Consider the following 21,995-nt stretch of genomic DNA (forward strand, 5'->3'; position numbering starts at 1 on the left):
CTTATTAGCAGGAGACCGGAAGAAGCAGAGTTAGGTGCCCTCTCATTGAATAGGAAAGGACATGATTGGCAATGGTGCCCCCTCTTGACCCAGGAAGGTATCATCCTGTGACCAAATGATTTATTGGCAGGAGACCTGAAAGGGTGCAGTCAGGTGCCCTCGCTAATTAGGAGAGGCATGATTAGCCACTGTGCACCCTCTTGACCTAGGGTGATGTCACATACCCTTGAGGAGCCCTTGTGTGACCCAGAGAGAATGCTGTAGTGCCACAGCGGTGCTTGCCAGTGCCCACCCAGTGTCCTTTACTCCTTGGAGGACAGCTTGCTGTTTCTGCATTGGTTGGAATACATGTGACTTTTATAGGCTCCCCTGCAGCTGTTCATCTAAATTATGAAATTATGAGCTCATAGCGTTAGTAAGTCATTGATGATGCCATCTCAGGGGTGCAACTTTGAGCACAGTTACAATTTCCAACAAAATAACTAACCCGTCTTCTTCTTATGTAGAGCTGAATTCAAATGTAAAAAAGAGTGAAACTCAAATAACAAGATAAAGCTGAATCAATAATTTAAATCAGCAACAATAATTAAAAAGTCCCATTCAGCAATGGCCTGAGTTGGCAACAAAAATACATTATGACTTAGCTGTAAGTATTAATAAAAAATAAATAAATAAAAAGTTCAAATACATTTAAAATTGGTGTAGACACATGCAAAAGGACCAGGCAGAAAACCCCTGCGCTTTGACAGCCTGTGACCTGACACATTAAAATGTGATCAGTTAGTGCAAGGAAGAGCAAAGCGGATGTTTTAAATAAGTCTCTAGAAAGGCTTCATGTGCAGTGTACTAAATGTGTGTAAGTATAGCGAGCCAAAAAAAAGGAAGTAAAAGGTGGTGTGCTGTCCAGCCAGATAAACTAAGTTTGCTTCCAAGCAACACAATGTTATGTTTCATCATTCTGGTGCACCCGACATATGTGGATTATTAAAGCTGTCTTGGCTGGCGTCATTGGGCCAATAATTGCATCAGTCGGGCCTTTCAGAGACACAAATCAGCACATGTCAGTGTTCCCAGCTTTGCAGTTTTCTTACCCAATTGGGTTATTTTTGATCATCATCTGTGGAGAGGGGAAATGGGCTTTTGCAGGTTTTTGGGCTACATTTGCCGTGTAACTCTTTTTGAGCAATTAGAACTCCATAAGTGGACTTGTTCATGGAAGTTTAAAAAACCATGTTTCCACTTTCTGCTGGTATTGTCATTGGGATGTGACCCATCCCGGGGGAGGTGTGGTGGAAACATGCAGACCACAGCCGAGCCTCGAGTGGACCCAGGAGGCTCCATCACTGCTCTACTAATGATCCACTAGTTCATGAGTTTTGTTTAAAAGAACTTAATTGAGCTGATGTGACTTAAGAAAAAAAAAAAGTTAATTTCATGGAACACCTCACTTGATTGTTGGTGCATTTTTTGTCAGACGGAGTTGACGACTTGGTGTTGCCATTTAGCTGTACAGCCAAGGCAATGCTGATAAAAAAATTTGCTGAAGACAAGGGATTTGTGGTCGACATTTTGGTGTCCACATTCCTAGGCAGCTGTCCTCCTCACATTTGGCGGCTGTTGTCTGGAAGCAAGGGGGCCACCGACTGAAGGAGAGCACCAATGGGCATGGTATTCTCGCAGCTGGGGGCCTCTGCTCAAATTCTTAGAGTCAGGGAAAAGGGTTCACAATTCACTGCAGTGGAGCGGCATCCCAGCCACCACTGGTTCATGCCTTGTGCTACTGGTGGGACTGAGGATTGTATGCTTGCTCTCCATTCATCATTTAAATAGCCCCTTAGAGAGGGGGCATTTTATAAAATATTGTATTTACAATATACTCGGCATTGGGATGAGATAAGAGCTGTTATGTCATGCATTTAAATCTTTATTATATAGTGCCTTTCAATATATGTTTAGAAATATCAGTAAGCCCTTTTCAGTGTGAAGTGTCTGGGTGAAATAATACTTAATACAAATGGCAACATGTTTTACTGAGCAGATGCAAGCATACAGTAAATATCCTAATATGCTATATTTATAACCCCTTTTCAGAAAAATTCATTGTAATTTACAGAACAGTTTTTAGTGGTAAAGTGCCTACAAGTATTCTTCTTTATATATTTCAGTGATTTGTGGCTCACATCTGTGGTACTTTAACACCTTTAACTGGTCAAGGGATTACAATTTGAGTAAAACCTTTATTTTTAAAGATACACTTCAAATATCTTGTCCTCACAAACTAAATATTTAAGTATTTGCAGTGCTACCCCCCTCAGAATGTTAAAATTGAAGTAATCAACAAAAATCTCAGCATTAATGTTTGTAGTACACCATTGATTGGAATGCATTTTTTACTGCATGTAGTAATATGACACATTGCATTTGTCATTCCAACAGATAGCACAACATAACATTTGTAGAAATTAAATGCATTAGTTTAAATATTTGTGTGAGGTACCATCTGCTGAAATGGAAAAAAAAATCCTATGTATCTGTCAAATGCCATTTGGTGTGGGATTTGTAAAAAGCAGTCTTCTTGATTGATGCACAATTTGAGGGAATGGCAAATGCCATGCATTTTATTATTCTAAATATTTGTAATGAACCATCTGTTGGAGTGATAGACACAGCAAATTGACAGACACACGGACCGTAGACATTTAGCCTTTTAAGGTAGATTGCATTATAGTTCTCAAAATGTGTTTTTACTGTATATGCAATTGCACGAATGGATGGGATTCCAAAACAAATCTTTGATTAATGCCTTGCAGTATTTAAGACTTGCATCTTTTGTAGTGTCAAGCACATGCCAGTAGGGGTTATCTTTGGGGCTTATGCCAGGTGTGCAGTACCAGACTGAGTAGAGAGGGGACATTGTTGCTAACATTTTCTCCTTTCTCCTGTGCAGTTCAGATGGTCATTGGCTGGAAGAGGACCAACATCCCATCCTCTCCAAGCCCTGAAGCCCCACCCCTTCTGGAATGCACTATTATAAGCCCAGAAGAGATGTTCATTTTGAGCCCATATCTAGTAGAGACTGAGCTCCTGGCCAGAAGTATCTTCTAATTATTTTTTCCCTTGTATTATTGTGCTTGGTCTGCCTAACTGCTGTTGTCTCAACAATAGCTATTGTTTAACAATATTTTAGAGTCAAAGCCCTGACCATGCGCTGCTGCAGGCTTGGGAAGCCACACAGTTACTTTAACTTCAGTCTGCTGACCAGAAGCAGGCATTCATTTAGTGCCCCAACAGAGAGACCGATGGAACTCTTCCACTTGAAGAAAGTGCAGGCCAATGGCTGTTTGTGTTTGGTTTTTATTTGTGTAAAAGAGGGGATTGCTGGGCTGTTACCCCAGCCTTTAAACCCGTTTCTGACCTTTTGTTGACACAGCCCAGCACAGAGCAGCTGAAAGATCAACCACTGCTGATTGTATAGATAAGTCTTAGAGCATCAAGTAACTGAAGTCGATTCAGCTGCAGAGAAATGGCGCTGACACGAAGCAGATGGAGCTGTTTTCATACCTTAAGCCTAGTATTTTTAAGTACTCGAGCCACCAATTATCTGCCTGATCCTTAAAGGAATGCGGTGAGGCCAACAACCACTTTCCTGCCTGCTCCTGCATGGCTGCTCCTCTCTTGTTTCTCAGTTGCAGTCTCGAGACTTGTTAGGTTAATTGGCAATCCTGAACTGTGAGGGGCATATGTGCCAGGGGAGGGGCGCCAAGGGTGTTTGTGTGTCCTCCCTCTTTCTATTCTTAATACTTCAGTGTAACCTTTTATGCACCATAGCTGCATACTCGGATTACATCAGCTTAGGATGTTGGCCGCAGATCATTCTTGCCCTTCACAAGATCATGGTGTTCCTTGCAAGCCTTTGTGATGTTTTTGTTACAAAGCAGACAGATTATAGCAATAAACTTTCAAAATACAAAAAATTAAGATGAAAGTGTTAAGTTGATCTGCGGTGGGTTGGCGCCCTGCCCGGGGTTTATTTCCTGCCTTGCTCCCTATGTTGGCTGGGATTGGCATCAGCAGACACCCTGTGACGCTGTAGTTAGGATATAGCGGGTTGGATAATGGATGGATAGATGGATGTTAAGTTGATTGATGAGGTAACAAAGATGGTATACTTGAGTATCACAAGGGCAGTATGATAACATGATATAAATACCTGTATGTACTTAAAAAAAACAAAAAACAGTTTAGTACAGGTTAAAACAAGTAATAATAAAATCTAAGAAGCTGACTGGTCAATTAGCTTAGGGAATGCAGGTGGGCTGAGGTGAAAGTAATAAAAGAGAGGTTGGGTTTGACACCCCCTCCACCCTAGGAGGAAAGCCTGGAGTTAGAATAGTTACGGGATCGGAGTTGTGGCCAGAAGTAAATCATTTGCTCATCCTGTTGGTCTGGGAGGTGCATCAAGGAAGACCCCGATTGAGGTAATAAAGAATCTCCATCTATCTGCCATTCTCCATCCATGTAGGAGAAGACCAATCCCTCTTGGTGGTCATAATGTCTACCTTTTTGGCCCTTTGCAGACAACAAGCTAACTAAGAAGAGAATTGAGTGCAACTATGTGCTGCCTGACACTACTAGCACTGTCTGGTTGTATGGTTTACAGAGCCACATTCTTGTTTATGGCACTAGTTATAATAGGTGAAGATTGAAACCTTATAATACATCAATAAAGGTGAAAGTTTCTGCCCTGCTTCTTTTGGTGCTCCATCTAATTGTCTGGAGTTAGATGTAAAAGGAATGGAAAAAATGATCAACTAGAGCACAGATCTCAGACTCCAGTCCTGGTGGGTCAGTGGCTTGCAGGTTTTCATTCTAACCCTTTTCTTAATTAGTGAGCTGTTTTTGCTGCTAATTAACTTCTGAATTAATTTTAATTGACTTGTTCTTGAAGACTCAGACCAAATAATTGTTTCTTTTTCCTTTATCAACCAAACAATAATGAGATACAAAATGAAACAAAACATAACCAGCAAACTTTGACCATCCTACAATATCTGAAAATAAAAAAGGGTGTAAGTCTCAGGAAAGTTGATTTGCTCAGGTCCCCAAAACATTGTAACAGTGCTCCTTGAAAAGTAAAGGAACAATCAATAATTTTGGAAATATATGCTATTGCACAATGAGATGCACAACAAGCCATGGAATTAAAGAACAGTTTTAGTTAACAAGACTTGGTGCCTAATTGAGCAACAGGTCGGAGTGAAATTGGTTGGAGTTTGAGGACCTGACGTAGTTGGTCTTCTTTTGGCTCACTCACTTCACGTTTCATTTTTGTTTAAGGAAAGAAATGAAGCAATTTAGAGGAACGATTAAGAAATTCTGGGGAACAAATCTTTAAAAAGTTTATTAAAAATACTTCTAAAAAAGTTAATTAGCAGGAAAAATGGGTCACTATTTAAGAAAAGCATTAGGATGAAAACCTGCAAGCCAATATAGCTCTCAAGGACTGGAGTTTGAAATCCCTGAACTAGAGTTCCTGCTTGAGAGGTAAGAACATGGGATTTGAGGCATTCTCTTATGGCCTACATGGTAAAGATTGTTAAGGGCCTCATAAGATCACACCAGGCCCCTAACATGACATAATGGTGAGCCAGTATGTGACCTTGTTAGATCAGTTTTGTTCAATAATGTCTGTTATCAAATCTGTTTAATCCAGTCCAGAGCAATGAGCCAAGACAGGTACCAACTTTGAATCTTTAATATGGTCTTATATTTTAAGTCCTACTGTTGGTTTAGGAAAATTTGAAATAATGAAGTGCCGTGTGCTAATCTTCTTTCATCTGTTTTTCGCTGTAATGTCTTTTGGAGAAGTTTGTAAATTGTTTGTGCCATTTCATTGTTCTGGGTCCTGAGTTGGTTTGTTGTATGGTGGGTGGGGGAATGCACTGTATCAGTGCCTGCTCCTAACCTCTCTCTTTCTCTCTTAATTCAGAAAATTTCCCCCATTGACCATTTTTTGACTTCAAGCTTTGTTTTGCCATTTCAAGTGTTGCTTACCCACTCCTGTTTTATTAGTAAACCTCTGTGATTCACTTAATTACATTTTTACCACATTGGCTAGGTCTTTATGTGGACAGAGCTATCCAAGCATGACGACATCTCCCTGATATTTCTGGGATGTGCTCCAAATGGATTAAATGGGATTATTAAATGGATGGATTAATAGCAGTCACTTTCCAGAATTTTGTAAATGTGTTGGCTGGGCTCAAGGAATGTTTTTGTCCTTCATCTCTGCACCCCCAACCCTCTCTCCCCAAATGCTCTTAGCTACTGGTATAGTGCTAGAGATCGTCTCTGCATTCCACAACATCATTCCTAGTGGTGCTGATCTCCCACAGATCAAGGCTGTGCACAAACAGTCCAAGGAAGGCACTGTTCAGATGTGATGCTGAGGAACTCGAAGCCCCACTGTAATTAGAGTCGCAAAAGAAATAGAAGCCTACGCCTAAGAAGGCTGACTGTTCAATAATTCATAGGAATGTTGGCTCATTTTTATCATCATGCCGGCAAACAGCTCAAGATAAGTCCATCAAGGTGTTTTATTCAATATCAGTCGTGGCATCTGTGCACTTCCCCTTATCAGCACCTGGCCCTCAATGTTCCCAAGATGCATCATGTGGACAGCGTGGTGCTGAGGCACTGGGTGGGTGTTCGAGGGTGCTGTCTTCAAAATGACAAATGACCATAGCAGCAAATCCAGCACAGGATTATAAGTCTTAAATAAAATATGATTCACTCCTGCTTCGTGTGCCCCGGTGTATTGTAAACACAGCTGACAGAAGGGGGGGAGCTACTGGCTGAAGGCAGGCAAAGGCTGGGAGGAAAAAAGAGGACACCATAAAGCAGTGGAGAACTCCGTAGGAAGAAGAAGGGATTTGATTTGCCCAACCTAGAGGAGGTGATAAAATGTGGGAAAAGTGAGAATTTAATTTGGTTGCTTATTGGTCTAACCTTTGCCAGTGCTAGTAATTAATTAAATCATTTGGTAAGATCCCTACTTTACCTTTCACTGTTGTAGGAGATGGTGGTCTCTAACCTTTAGACTTCTATCGGTGTAACCTAAGCACACTCGTTTTAAGCAATAGCATAATACAGTTCAAATGTTATAGAAGTACAATAACAGCATATATATATATATATATATATATATATATATATATATATATATATATATATATATATATATATATATATCTATACACTAGTCACTAGGCAAATGAGCAGAAGTTTGAGGACCACCAACTTTTAAAGCAACAGTTCAAAAACTAGAGCTTATGAAGCATTTGGGGGCACAATAACTTCTTAGCCCATGAGACTTCTGATACATTAGCTATGTTGAGTGGGTCACTGTCAGGGAAGTCTGTCATGTAGAACGTCCGTTTACCAAGTGATACCGTTCCTTCTGGGGACCGCCAGTATTTATTGAGCTTGACCAGAAGGGGTGGGATTTCCTGGAGTGTTGTGAGCGAGTCTCAGTTGTTCTTACTGGGTATTTCTTTGTACTGTGGAAAGAAAAAAGGGCGCTCTAGTTGGCTATGGTGCCCCCCAACCCCCCTCACCCTGGGTTGGTACTACAAGCATCGGCAGAATCCCTGAGGTCATTTTTAGATGCCAATGTGTGACGATGTGACATATATGATGTACTAGACAAACGTGTCACACAGAAGAGGCTTTGTGTTTACTGGCTATTTAGAGTTATTTATCTCGGCACAGGCAGTTTTATGATTCCAAGACTTTAAAGATGGTGTTTGTGTTGTGCTGATCATATGACCTCAGCTGGCCATTTACTTTACATAGTGTAGTAAAATGGCTGACTCTGGACTTGAAAGCATCCCAAGAACTTTCCATGGGTGGCTGACTGGCTGAAATGGGCGACATGGATCAAGTGAATAAGTAAAGGCACTTGAATCAAAATAAAGGTGGGCTTGATAATGGACAGACAAAGATGGTTGTGGTTGATGTGTATGATTGGTTGGCATCCTTAATCTTTGCTGACAAGGACGCTTTGGCATGCTTGATTTCACTGAGATTTGCTTTGGATAATTGGCATACGAAATATCCACAACTCTTAACTCTTAATTATTGCATCCAACAGACAGGACGTGAGGAAGCTGTAGACGTAAAACAATACTGATGATTAATGATAGTGTGTCATCGTAAGACAGATTATGTGAAGATAAAATATGGTCTTGGAATTGTAATTCTGCACCATATGCCGATCATTTTTCTTGCCACTTTTGTAATTGACACCGTTGACAGATGAGCCTCACTTTTAATTAAAATAGTTTTAATGATTTCACTTTATGAGAAGTCAAATACATGAACCATTCGCTTTCCATTAGACACAACAAGCGGGACGCTGCTTTTCTTTTTGTCTGTTGAAGACTCTAACACTGACCTCTCATACACCTAGACAACATTGAATTCAGTGGGTGGCGTACACTTCCTGGAAATGTTTATTAGAGACTGCAGCTTTTACTAAACCCAAAACCTAGATTGGGAGTACAAAAGTATATGTTCCTGGGTTAAAGATAAAAGAAAGCGCTTGACCTTATTCAAGTGAGTAATAGTCAGCAGGTAGAGTAGTAGGATGGAGAAGGAGGAAAGTCTTTAATTTTTGGGGTGGGCTTTATGATACAGGGGAGTTTATGGCTGAATCAATTGTGTTCATGGTTCAGTGCCAACCCCGATCAGTTTATCATGTAATGCCTTTCTCTTTGATCTGTCCAAAAAATTTCATCCCGAGTGGTAATTCTAGGATGATGAGGGGAAAAAAAAAAACAAACTAAAGAGGATACACTGGGCTTTTATAGGGGCTGGCGCTCATAATACAATTTCAAAGTTAGATCATGGCACAGGCCGATGCATGTTGTGTTGTTTGTGGCAGTCAGCTCCTCAGAGTGCAGAAAGCCTCTTCCTAGCAGCAATGTAGCCCATTGGTGAGTTTATTTCTTTTAGAAGTTTGTCATTTCAAATTAAGAACCTGCAGTTCCCAATCATAGGGTTTTGTGTTTGTTAGTGCACTCTTATTTTAAGATGACACAGTTACTGTTAAATGTGGAACCAAGGGCCACACCTCTTTAACAGTGTGCCCGAGTTGCTTTCATTAGTTTGTTCTCCCTGTATTCTTGTGGCTTAATGCTTTGGCTGTTACGTTTTAGACATTTATCTGAAGCCATCAAAAGTAACATGGAATAAAACACAGAATGCCATGGCAGGCTTCAAACCAGTGGCTACATATATACACAAGATGCATTTTCCCTGATCGTTTTGGATTAGTTGGTTTGAGAAAGTTCTGTTCAGCCTTCTCCAAGCAAGTGTGGATTAGTAAAACAGGAACACAAACATTTCACGATGCCAGTTTGGTGGGCTGATTGCAGTGACAGGCAAGCCACTTTCTCTCTTTGAGGAGAAACATGGGATTTTTGCAAGATACACATACAGAACCACCCTCAAAAAGTTTGAGTTAACCAGGAGTTGGCGCAGGGTGTGGGGCACTGCTGCCAACATCACCTCCCCCACACCATACATGCAGCAAGAAGATGCAGAGTCCACTGTTACAGTATATCTAACAGTACACATACACCACCAAATCCCCCCCCTTCCATACAGTGGCTGCTAGGGCCATCATTGTCCCAGGAAACCCACCAGACAGACATCCAAGACACATATTTAGGTATGAAGAGGAATCTTATTTTCTAAAGTGCACAAAGCATCACACATGCCACAGTTCACCAGTAATCAATACAATAATCCACTGCTCACAGCAACTTTGTCACCTAACCTCTGGTTCTCCTTACTGGGTCTTGCACAGTCCTTTAAATAGTCCTCAACCCGAAAGTGTTCCTCTTCTGGGTCAAACACCACATTAGTTCAAGTAGCTTGGAAGTACTGTGGGCTTCTGTCCTCATGACTCTGAAGTACTTCTGGGTTGTAGTAACAGTAGGATGCCCCATGTTCTTTGGGAGCACATGTTCTCTCCTCCCCCCCCCCACTGAGGAAACAAACTCCATGTGCCAGGATGGAGTGAGGGAAACCATTGTGGTCCAGCAGAGCTGCCACGTAGCATCTAGGGGAGGCAGTGCCCTGCAAAGGTTGCCTTCCTCCATTCTTTGAGGGATGTCTCAGCTGGATTGAGCTTCTGTCCATCTATCACATTCCTCCTCCCCCAGCCAAGCATCATAAAGGTGAAGCAGCCAGCTTGGTTATGTTAGTCCTTTCTTGGGTGGGCCTGTCTGCACCATGGCTTCTTTCTGAAAAAGTGCAGGGGAACTGGGAGTCATTGCACTTTTCTTTTAGCTCCCTGGTTGCCCTTGGACATTTGACCTAAGTGGGCCAGCTGATGACATTTAAAACACAGCCTCCTCCTCCCCAACTGTAAATATCCTGCGGGATTGGAAGCAGGCTGGCAATATCTGCATTGCCCTTTGTCCAGCTGAGGACAGACTATCTCCCCACCCCACCTTGAGAGCATCCCCTCCACACACCAGAACTCCCAGTTCTATGCTCAGCCTTGTGAGGAGTTCCCTGCTGGTTCTCCTTCTCTGGGGCTGGCTCACAGTTTGGGTCTCCTTATGAATGACTAATAGACCCTTTACTATCTGCACACTTATTTTCTGGTGAGACCAGCACTGATGTCTTAAGGGTTAGGACAACCCTGAAATCAGCACTATCCCTCTGCTCCAACAGCCCTGCTCCTTCCACCAGACCTTGTCAATCACAACTGTGGGACTCAAGATTACTTGGCAGCTGATACTAGCCCATCATGCTGCCCGTATCATCTGGATCCTGATGCATGTACAGTACTGGATGAACCCACCTGTATTGTTGAAGCTCATCTGGGGAAGCTCTTGTCCAAAGCTCTATAAATATTATTCCAACAATATAGGTGCCTCAGCATGAAACAGGCTTTACAGGTTGGATTACAACCCCCGCCCCCATTAAAAATTTTCCCCGATCAGATGGAAATAAGTGCAGACTTGCAGAAGCTCCATCCTCCACTAGCAAGCATCTCCTGCACCTGTGCAGTTGGGCCTTGCACTGCCTTTTGGGAATTGGAGTTTGAGCCTAGCTTCTAGCCAACCATGATCTGCTGGACATTTTCTTGGCAGATTGATCGGTCACTCCCTGAACCTTCTTACCTTTATGACATGCAATGCTTCGTCTGCCTTCCTATCCCTTTTCGGGAGACCTGCGTCTGTTGGGATGTCTTTGCTCCAGGAAACGGGTTGCTGTTGACCTCTCTCATGATGCTTCAGCTCTTGTCACATATCTGTTGCTGGCAGACTGCATGTGGAAGTCTGTTCAGACATCCCTTAGCAAGCACACAACTGTCTTTGGGAAGATTCTCCATCTTTAATACAAACTCTGGGTTAGTTAGTTCTACAAGGTATGATCACAGGACAATGTGTTATTTAGAACATGTAATCCCTCCTGCTGCACACACTGTCTGGGATGTCACCCAGAAAAATGTTCCTCCCAAAAGGCATTGTTGCTCCATTGCTTGACTGAGGCAGGGGATGTCAAGCACCCGACTTATCTCCACACTGTTGGAACATTTAATCTTCTTTCCCATGCCAGACCAGCAAATGAGCTTGGTTGTTACCATGGGTCACTGTCTGTGGGGCTATGTCCACATTAAATTTTAAAAATTTTGGCCTAAAGCAGCAGTGAGAATCCTGACTAATATGCCAGTTGTGAACACGGTGGGGGTTATGGTGTTGCTCCGTGAAACCCACCAGACATTCATCCAAGATGTGTGAAAGCAGCAAGCTACAATTCACTAGTAATCCTCCACTCCCAGCAGCATCGACCCCCAACCTCCTAACTCTGGCTCTCCTAGCTGGGTCTTTACCAGTCAGTCTTCTGGAGTAGACACCACATCATTAGTTCCAGTAGCTCAGAAGTAGGGGCTTCCATCCTTGTGACTCTGAAGTACCTCGGTTATAATAACCGTAGGAGTCCTCCAGTTCTTTGTGAGCTCCCCTGGTGGCACCCAACAGGGTTGAGGAAATGGACGCCATGTCCCTAGCTGCCCTGAGGGAATCTGGCAAACCGCTGCAGTCCAGGGGAGCTGCCACCTAGCATCCCAGGGAAGCAGGGTCCTTAAGGCTGCCTTCATTCTTCCATGGATGTCCTGGCTGGCTTGAGCTGCTGGCAAATCAAGTAGACTGCCCACAAGTGAGGGAGACACCAAATCCATTTTGTTTTGGACAAGGCAGGAGGACCACACTAACATGTCGTCTAACTTCAAAGTTTAGAGCTAGATGTATACTATCCAAGTTTATCACTTGGCTAGCTAACATTTACATTCCTTAAGAACCCAAACTTTCACACCCTAACTATTCATAGCTTGTCCTTACCGAACCTAAAACTCAAAGCAGCTTCACTTTAACATGCCACCCACAACCCAGGCGAGTCATTAATAAGCAACTTAAATCCTGCCCAAACTACCCACTTAAGGTAAACTTGAAAATTGTTTTTTTTCTTCAAATTCCTTTAATTATACATTATACAAGAGCATCAGCAGTTCCGTTTACCCTTATGCTTAATTAGGTTATAATTTTGTGCAATCAAAAACCAATGCATTAACCCGATTAGAACTACACTGTTAAGGTAATAGGATTGTGATCTGTAAAAACCATTACAGGGAGTAAAGATGAACCAAACTTCAAGATGTTGCAAGGCCAACAAAAACCAAAGTCTCTATAGTTAAACTGCAGTTAGTACTTGAACTTTAAAAACCATAGGATGTTCCACTCCATTCTCATCTTCCTGTAGAACAGCCCCAGCTCCACAAGCACTTGCATCTATGTCCAGCTTAAATGGCAACAAAGTCAGGAACAGCCAGAACAGGAGACTATACATTTTCAAAAGCATTTTGAATACCCTTACTCCAGACTAAAGATACTTGAATCACTCAGTGTCACTACAGTAGAGAAGTTTACAAAAACTGATAGTATCCAACCAAACCCAGTAAAAAAACTAGTTAAGCACTAGGAACTCTAATAGCAGTAATTTGTGCATCAAGAGATTGTACCTTTCCATGACCCACCTGCTTTCCAAGAAAGAAAACTGTCACTTGTTCAAATTCACATTTAACCAAGTTCAAAGTGAGGTTAGCCTGTTCAAGATTAAAAACAGGCTAAAAATAGCCTGAAGATGTTCGGTCCAGCTTTTGGACTACACCACTAGATTATCCTATTAAGCCTCACAATATTGTATTCTTGCTAGTACAATTGTCAGTCACCAAAATGTGACAGGACCATTCCACATTCCAAATGCCATTGCTGTATATTGATATCTAGTGTAACAAATGCAGAAATTTCATAACGCAAGTCCAATGCCCATGCCAATATATTTATCAGGATAAGGATAATCTTATGCAAGCTGAGCCAACTCTATCAATACAATTGTCCATTCCTGGATGAGGGAATGAATCCTGTTTAGTAACTGCATTTACCTTTTGATCAGTACAAAACCATTAAGTCACATCTGGCTTAGTTACTAACACATCGCTCACTCCATGGACTACTACTGTGAACAGCAAGAAAATTTTCCAAAAAAATATTTTCACCTATAAGTGAACATTTAATAGGATTAACCCTATAACTGGCTGTACATGTTTTACCTCTGATAGATTTCCCAATGTCAAATATATAGCACATTTAAAAACAGGAATGCTGTGGCCAAAGTGCTTTACAATTAAACAGAAATGAATAAAATCATAAGGAAACATTACTTAAGGTCACAGAATGCAAGTGACTAGAAACGAGTCTTCAATCTTTTTTTGATCAGTTCAATTGTAGACTATTCCTTTATGTGAGGAGGTAAAGGAGTTCCACAGGTGAGGAGCAGCAGCAGTCCCCCTTAGTACGAGGGGGAACTGACCAGAAGATCCAAGCACTCTGGAAAGCTGGTGTAAAACATGCAATTCAGGTAAAGGCAGGAGCAAGCCCATGTATAGATTAAAAAAAAAAAATTGTAAACTGACAGGCAGCCAGTGTGAAGCTAATAGGAGAAAGTCACTTGTCCCAACCAGAAAGTGAGCAGCAGCATTCTGGACCAACTGTAACCCGTTTATCAGGGATTTGCTAATCCCAGAATAGCGAGTTGCAGTAATCAAGGTTATAGCTACGTGTGTGAGAGATAAGGCTTGATCTTCCTTAAGCTGCAGCTGGGGAAAAACAAAAAAAACCTACAGAATTTACTTGTTTCTCAAGAGATTTCATCCAACACCAAGATTAGACTCTTGGCTCTTTGTCTTTTGCAAACAAAGTCCAGGACCAATATGGGCTTTAGCTGATGGACCCACTATAAGCACTTTAATTCAGATCAAGAAACAGCTAGTCAGGACAGTAATATTCATATCCATTAAAAAAAAGTGGATCAGTGAAACACATTGCATAAATAACTTAACTGAAATATCACAAGAAAGGAGATCAAGGATGTGACAGTTGGCATATTAATGCTTTATAGAAGAGTCCAATAGTGATAAATTAACCAAAGGTTTCAATTGACAAATGACAAAGTATTGTTGGTGATTTAAACTTTCACATGGGAGAGGGCGATAGCCAGGAGATCAGAGAATTCAGAAATTACAGGAGGTTTAAACCACAGCAAACAAGGGGAGCTGCACATTTTGAAATGTTGCAGTTCAAAGCTGCTAAACAGACCCTTTTTAAAAGTATGTTCTTGTGTCAGAGCCTTAAACAGTGACAATGCCCCCACCACGACGATTTAGCCACAGAGTTAAAAACCTAAGTCACTATTTAAAAGCCAGGTCTCTGTGATGAATACAGATATGAGGTAGTCTTGCAGAATAAAAAAGTTAGACATTGATCTCACGTTTAAGAGATCAGCCTTGATAGAGGTAGAGCTCGTTGCGGGATGAGCGTGCGGAGATCAGCATTTACTGCCCGAGTGCTCAGAGAAGGAGTGATGCCATCTTGAAACAGAACTTAAATCCAGGGTCAAGCGCCCATGAACCATGGATGGAGTGCTGTGCAGGAGAAGATGGATCAGACAATTCTGGGACTTGAGTCGGCAATTCTGGCTCATTTTCCATGACAGCAGGTGCATTTGCATCCAAAGGGCATTCAACTCACCAATACAGGTGAACACCAGTGTCCAGGTGAAGTCAGGAGATGAACAAAACAAAGGTGGAGATTCACATATCCCATCAGATGGGAATTGAGGAAAGCCATCCAGAAAAATGTTAAGAATCACAATCGTAGGACAGTGGCCGTTGGGATCAACTAAAACAAACAGTTAAAACAGATGAGAGATATTGGATATTTGTACAATTAGGTACAACAGAATAGCCCAGAATGAGCAGATATACTTACAATATCAGCACACAGATTCAGGTAAAGAAATTCTTGGAGATAAACTTGCTGCTCAATGCTCATAGCACAAATAACCCATCCTCCGATGCGATAACCTCCGTGGCAATGGCTGTGCCTAATGTCACCCAACTTAACCCTGTTTATCCTTTTACATATAAAAAAAAAAAAAAAGAAGTTTTAGCGTGACAATCTAGTTTTACATTAACGATCAGGCCAAGATAATCCTGGTCACTCACTTTATCAATTACACAAGGACCGGAAAAAACTAGCTTGTAAAGCAGAACCAGGAACAGGCAATATAACTAATTCTTTAACCCCTGACTGGAAAAGGCAGATTTATCAAAATGACTCTTTGACTCCAAAGTTTTAGCTATTTCACAAGCATAACTCAGGTTTGACAAAAAAAAAACAAAACAATCCAATAAGATCAGAAACTGAAGTTTCAGACATCCATCTCTTTTAGCAACTTTAAAAAAAAGTCCCATACAGTATGGCCAAATACAAGCTCTGAAGGACTAAATCCTAGAGAATCTTGAGCTACCATTCAGACAAAAGGGATACCCTTATCCCAGTCTCTCCAACAAGTATGCAGCATAGGCTTCAGGGTCTGATGGAACTGTTCTAAAACCCCTTGAAATTCTGGATGTTATGCACTTGATATTTTATGCTTTACTGCTATAAAATGTGGGCTAACAAATTTAGACATGAAATTAGACCCTTGTTCTGACTGCACAACTTTAAACCAAATAGAAAAGATTCAAAGCCTTTACAATAAGGCAGATATAGATATCTAAAAGGAATAGCTTCAGGATCTCTTGTGGCCCTGCATGTAATAGATTCCCAGATTTTTCTAGGCAATGGACCATCAATGTTCAAAAGGTTCCCCTATTACTGGGATTGGATACACTGGAGCCGAGGGTCTCAATTTGGTTTTCCAGCCAATCGACAGAATGTTTCAGACCATACCCCAGCCAGTAGAAGTTACCAAGTATTCAGTCACGGGTTTTTATCCCCAAATGCCCAGGTAATCATGGGCAACATAAAACAAATTTTACATCCCATTTAGGAGTTGATGCAGATTGACATTTATGCATTAACACACCATTCAACAAAACCAATACAGTTCACCCAATTGTTCCTTAGACACAACATGATAAAAATGCAAGTTCAGGGTCACTTTTGCTCCATAATTGCCATCATGAAATGGACCAGGGTAATAAATCAGTTAGTCTCATTTGGTCTTAATTGTCTTAAGTTTCTCATCTTCAGGCAGAGTTGACAAATGGAAGTCTGATACCCTCTGATCAATATCAAGAAATGCTTCTGATTAATTGACATCCAATTCCTCAGAACTACCAAGTCTTTTAGACTATGCACAAGTCATAACACATGCAGAACACTTGAGGAAACTGGCATCAAGGTGGTGTAGGGTTCCCCCCCCAAAAAAAACCTCTGGAACAAGTGACACATTACCCCCAGCCAGGTCATTGCCCAATATGAATTTACCCACCACCACAGGAAATCCAGGACATACTGTAACAGTAACAAGTCCTGACACACTCAGATTTCAAAAATCACTGTATGAAATGGAACATTCACATATCCCATTTCAAACCTCTAATACATGTGATCCCTTTGTCTCAGATAAAACTCCTTCCAACAAATGATTGACAGGTACCTGTATCCCATAAAATTAACAGGCTTTTGATCATCATGGTCAGGTGTATGAGACATTTGTAATAAAAGGTTCATAACCATTACCTACAACCCATCAGACTTTTCTTCAAGTTGTACTAGAGCCACACTTGTGCTCTTGATATCCCTCCCCCATCACACAATTAGAAATATGACCCAGCTTTCTACAGTAAAATCACAAGCTTTTGTTCTACTGCTACATTAGACTTCACTGCTTTATCCTGTAATAAATTCTGATTAGGACCCATTCAGATCTCAAGGTTTATTATTTCCCCACCAGAATTTGTGGAGTAAAGTTACAGGTAACAATCAGCTAATGCTGCAGAGACTTTCAAAACTTTGCTTTTAAAATAGGTCACAATTAATTCTGCAAGGCAATTTAATGCTCAAGCAAGACTAAATCTGAGCTGTTGAAATAGTTTAACACTTTGAGATGCACACCATCTATTAGAAGGCTCTCCTTTTCTCAAGCAGCCTCCACTAAACATTTAACCCATTTATGATTTCTCAACTTGTCAATATGCCTCTGGAACCAGCTAATAAGCCCACAACTCATTTTTCACCACCTCAATTTATGACTGTTCAGCTGAAAGAGCAGAACACTTTTGCTTTTCTACTTATTTGCATTGCGACATCCAGACAGTTTTGGCCAATGTAATAGTTGCAACACATTCAAATGCCATATAATACCAATTGACTTCAGTTTCTTTAAAGAAACTAAACATGTGCCAATATCAAAATTGGCAAGATTAGGCCAAGAATGATCAGTATTCAAGCCCTCACCTTCAAGTTCAAAGTGGTTCTTCTAGTTTCATATCCGATCATACTCATCTCCATAGCCACTTTTTCCACACTCCAACTTTCAGATCTTCCAACCCAAGCTCCTGCAATTTAAATTCTTGACATTAACTGAAGATCAAGTTCTCTCCAACTATTTCCTATAGGATCATCAAAACCATGCTCTGCTACCTCACCTGGCTGTGTACTGCCTACATCAATAGGATTAACAGCAGCTTCTGAAAACAAATGTGGGTTCTGCATCAGCATAAATATCAAGCAATGTAACATTACCTTCCATAGTACTGGCTGAAACCCTATTGTTAACATTGGGGGGTATTGCTGAAGTTGACTTCATTTCAGTCTTACTAGCATGACAAGATGACAAAAAGTAACCAATAAGAAATTTACCTTTCTGCAATCAAGCTCAACAGTGGGAACACTAGTAAACATATGCAAATCAAAATCCATAGTAACACCAAAAGCATAAGACACCCTGCCACAATGTACAAAAATGGACCCTTCAACATTTAAAGAAACACTTCCCATTATCCAACTAATTAACTCTACAATACTTTTAACAAACAATTGCTGATGTACTAAATCCACCACAAAAAAAAGTTAAATTTTTTTTGAATATATTTAAGCACTTGGAGAAAGTCAAATCTAAAGTCACAAGACAACCAAAATCACTCTGGCCAAAACAAAGCCAATTACAACTCAAAGTGCACAGAAATACTCAAGACAAGCCCCCAATATGTTGCAGCCTACCAAAAGTCTAGGGATATATAAAATAGGCCACACACACAAGTGGGGAAAATCCACACACTAAACCAACTAAATAAAAACAGGCTCCAAACATTGACCCAAGAGGACTGCATTAACATGCTGTTTAAGAAGCCTGAAGCCCATCCATACCTTGCTTTTTTTATTCATTCATTCATTCATTCATTCATTCATTCATTTATTTATTTATTTATTTATTTATTTATTTATTTATTTATTTATCTTCTTCTCCTCTGACACTCTTGCTGTAACCTAGAGACAAAAGAAGCTTCATTTATAAACCTACACCCCACCCAAAACCCAGATGAGTCATTAATAAGCAACTTAAGTGGGTAATTAGGGTAGGACTCAATTAAGTTAAACACCAAATTAGAGTTTAAAAAAAAAAGTCTAGAGTACGTCATAACATCCACACACAATGTGGAGCTGTGATTAGAACTCAAAAAATGAATTGTATTGAAGAGCATTTAATAACATAACTGGATTTACAAATACATCCCCATTGTAAAACAAGACCCCGATGTTACTTGCAGCAAAACTGATCAGGTCAGAGAGAAAGATTAAAGCAGGCTATTTTTCAATTTGTGGCTTAAGTATAGGCTGTGCCAATGGGGCTGGGGTGCCCACGGTGGGCTGCATGCTTGTTTCACAAGGTCTTATTATTAACATGCTTGCCTACAGAATACAAACGTTCACGGTGTTAAGCTATGTAAAACCTGTGTGGAGTTGTGGGAAGCCTCTTTGCTTGACATACCTCATTATTGGTGGTCATTTTTAATTGGATTTCATTTAATTTCACAAGGAGGGGGCATAAATTATTTTAATGTGCTAATTTAATATGCCGGTTCATTGACTGGCTTTAAGGGCTCACTGTGGCACATCTTTTAGTTCTGATTTTGTAGAGTTACACAAACAGCGCCTTTGTGTCTTGGAAGTCATCACTAATGGAGGCACTATAAGCAGACCCTGTTCTAAAGTGGTTATGGTGCTTCATAAGTCTCAGTAAAATGTTTTGCATTTTGTGTTCCCCTGGAAAAGTGAGTCACACAAGCAGCCCACAGTGGGTCAGTTCAGTGATGTTGATGACACGGTGGCAGGAGATCTTGAAGAAAGGACAGCAACAAGTTTGTGCAACATTGTGGTGCTCTATTGTGATAAGGTGAAGGTTTGTGGTTACTTTTCAAAATTACAGAAAATGATCTAACAAGTTTAAAATATTAGTACAACTGCAGGATATGAAGAAATGATCTATGAAAGGATATGTATTAATACTTATCCTTGAGTATTATGTACGGCAAAGTTAGAATTAGCCATGATACATAGCAATACACACTAAATAGTAGGGTTCCTATTAATTATTTAATTTCTTAGTTGTTAGAGATGATGCTGGCCCTTTGGGAAGGTAGGGTTATACTTCTGAGTACATGGCGGAGGCATAAACAGCTGAGGAGGATAAAGAAACAGATAGTTAGGCAGTTGAAAGAAATTTAAAGAAGACTCCTACAAGCTTTGAAATTTGATCGGTTTTTCTACTATCACTTCCAGCAATCCCAAAAACAGAGCGTGTTGTGGTAAAAGTGATTGGAAAACGTGGCCTTAACTATGGAAGGTTCAAAGTTGGCACTCAACTGTGGTGCTTGAAGTGCAGCCAAGTTACTGGTGGTCCACTATTTATGGTGACACTGTGACATTCATTGAGATAGTTCGGTCTCCTGTGAAGATTCACAAAGAGATGCCGGTACTCGCCGGTATGGTCAAATGTAGGTTGTCATGATGCAATGTACTGTGAAGGTTCCTGATGAGGTGCCTGTACTTGCTAGAACAGTGAGATAGTCAATCAAAGCAGGAGTTGGCATTCCCCTTGTGAAAATTAACAAAAAGGTGCCTGTACTCGTCACTAATCCACATCAAGCGCTGCTCTACAAGACAATACTCTTGACCTACGGCAGCTTGTTGCTCCTCAGTAAATATGGCACCTGCATGTTTGAGCAGGAGACAACTTATTTAGGAGTTGTATGTCTCTCTTGTTTTCTTGGCTGTAACTATGGTGGTGTAGTAGTAATTACCACCCACCCAGTGTACGCTGCTGTTAATTAGTCACGCTAGGACTGAAAGATGGTCCCTCTCCACCCCTGCACCAAAGTAAATATGAGCAATGTCTGCCCTGCCAGTTAGTACCTCACATAGTGACTTTCTAGCTTTTGTCTCTGGGACACTCCTAAGGGTGGAATACCTTGGTTAAAAGCACTGTAAGTGCCAATCTTAGTTAATGTTGAATTTACATAAGTGTCTGCTTAATTTAAATAGAATTTCAGTTTCACATAGTTACTTAGATTGTGGTATAGTCTTTAACCCCCCGTAAGTTAACATGAAGTAGAACTTTCTTGGCTTTATCTGTAAAAATGATTGCTAATTAAGTCTGTTAGGAAATAGTCTCACTGCTAGCATGGCCTGTTAGATTAGTTTATAAATCAAGCCTTGGCATACAGTTTTCTGACCGTTCTACATGTGGTACAACTATATGACCAAACTTCGAGAAATTTAAAACAAGTAATCCTTAAACAGAGCTTTCCTTAAACAAACATTTTCCTTCGCAATATATTTTTTGTTCTCTATTTTTGTATGAACTGTTTTGCTTTGAATTTTACTAAACCTTTTAAAACTAAGATATCTGGATTGTGGAATTATTTGAAAATATGACATTCTATTGCTTGAACTGTCCTATGAAAGCTGCAGAACTTTGGTAATTTTGAACAAACGTAGCTACAAGCACTAACTAACCAACAATGAGATTGTTGTAACCCTGAGGTCCACTTTTGAGAAAAACATTTTTTTTTCCATAGAATGTCTACGGGGGTAAAAAATATGAAAGGTCAATTCTCTGAGTGGAAAAAAGTGAAGCAGATGCGTAAATGTGAAAAAAGGACTTGAAGTCATTTCAAGAAAATTACACACTGAGAGCATGACTGTAAAAAGAAAATAAGAAAAAAAAATGTATGTGAGGTAGGCTAAGACCAGGTGAATTATGTCTGGACTATATGTCCAAATTTGTATTCATTGTTAAGGATGTTTTCCCTATGGTTTTTAGGGTTGACTTGATTGTTGGTATTAGTTAAAATAATAAAAATGTCAGTTTTTATAAGTGTTGAACTGGTCAGTCCATGTACTGTCTTTGTCTCTTACGTGTTGATGCATGTTGCAACATTTATTGGCCTTCTGATTGCACTTAAATTAGAATATGCAGAGACTTGAAAGTCCTGACAGAGCTACACAATGTGGTACTATTTGTCCTCCCTTAAGCCCTGTTACATTGCGAGTGCCGGTCAGATTGAT

At 40.5% G+C, this 21,995-nt stretch overlaps 1 long non-coding RNA gene across 1 annotated transcript; it reads right to left on the reverse strand.

Moving 5' to 3' along the window:
- Nucleotides 1-14,136: 14,136 nt before the first annotated feature.
- LOC120541462 lies at nt 14,137-18,805 on the reverse strand. The gene is made up of 4 exons (XR_005636006.1): nt 18,074-18,805; nt 17,883-17,983; nt 15,405-15,549; nt 14,137-15,314 (listed from the first exon to the last, which is right to left on the reverse strand). It is a non-coding gene; the product is annotated as an uncharacterized LOC120541462 (long non-coding RNA).
- Between the last annotated feature and the right edge of the window lie 3,190 nt (nt 18,806-21,995).

Source organism: Polypterus senegalus, chromosome 12 (assembly GCF_016835505.1).
Source record: "Polypterus senegalus isolate Bchr_013 chromosome 12, ASM1683550v1, whole genome shotgun sequence".
In the NCBI taxonomy this organism is placed as follows: domain Eukaryota; kingdom Metazoa; phylum Chordata; class Cladistia; order Polypteriformes; family Polypteridae; genus Polypterus; species Polypterus senegalus.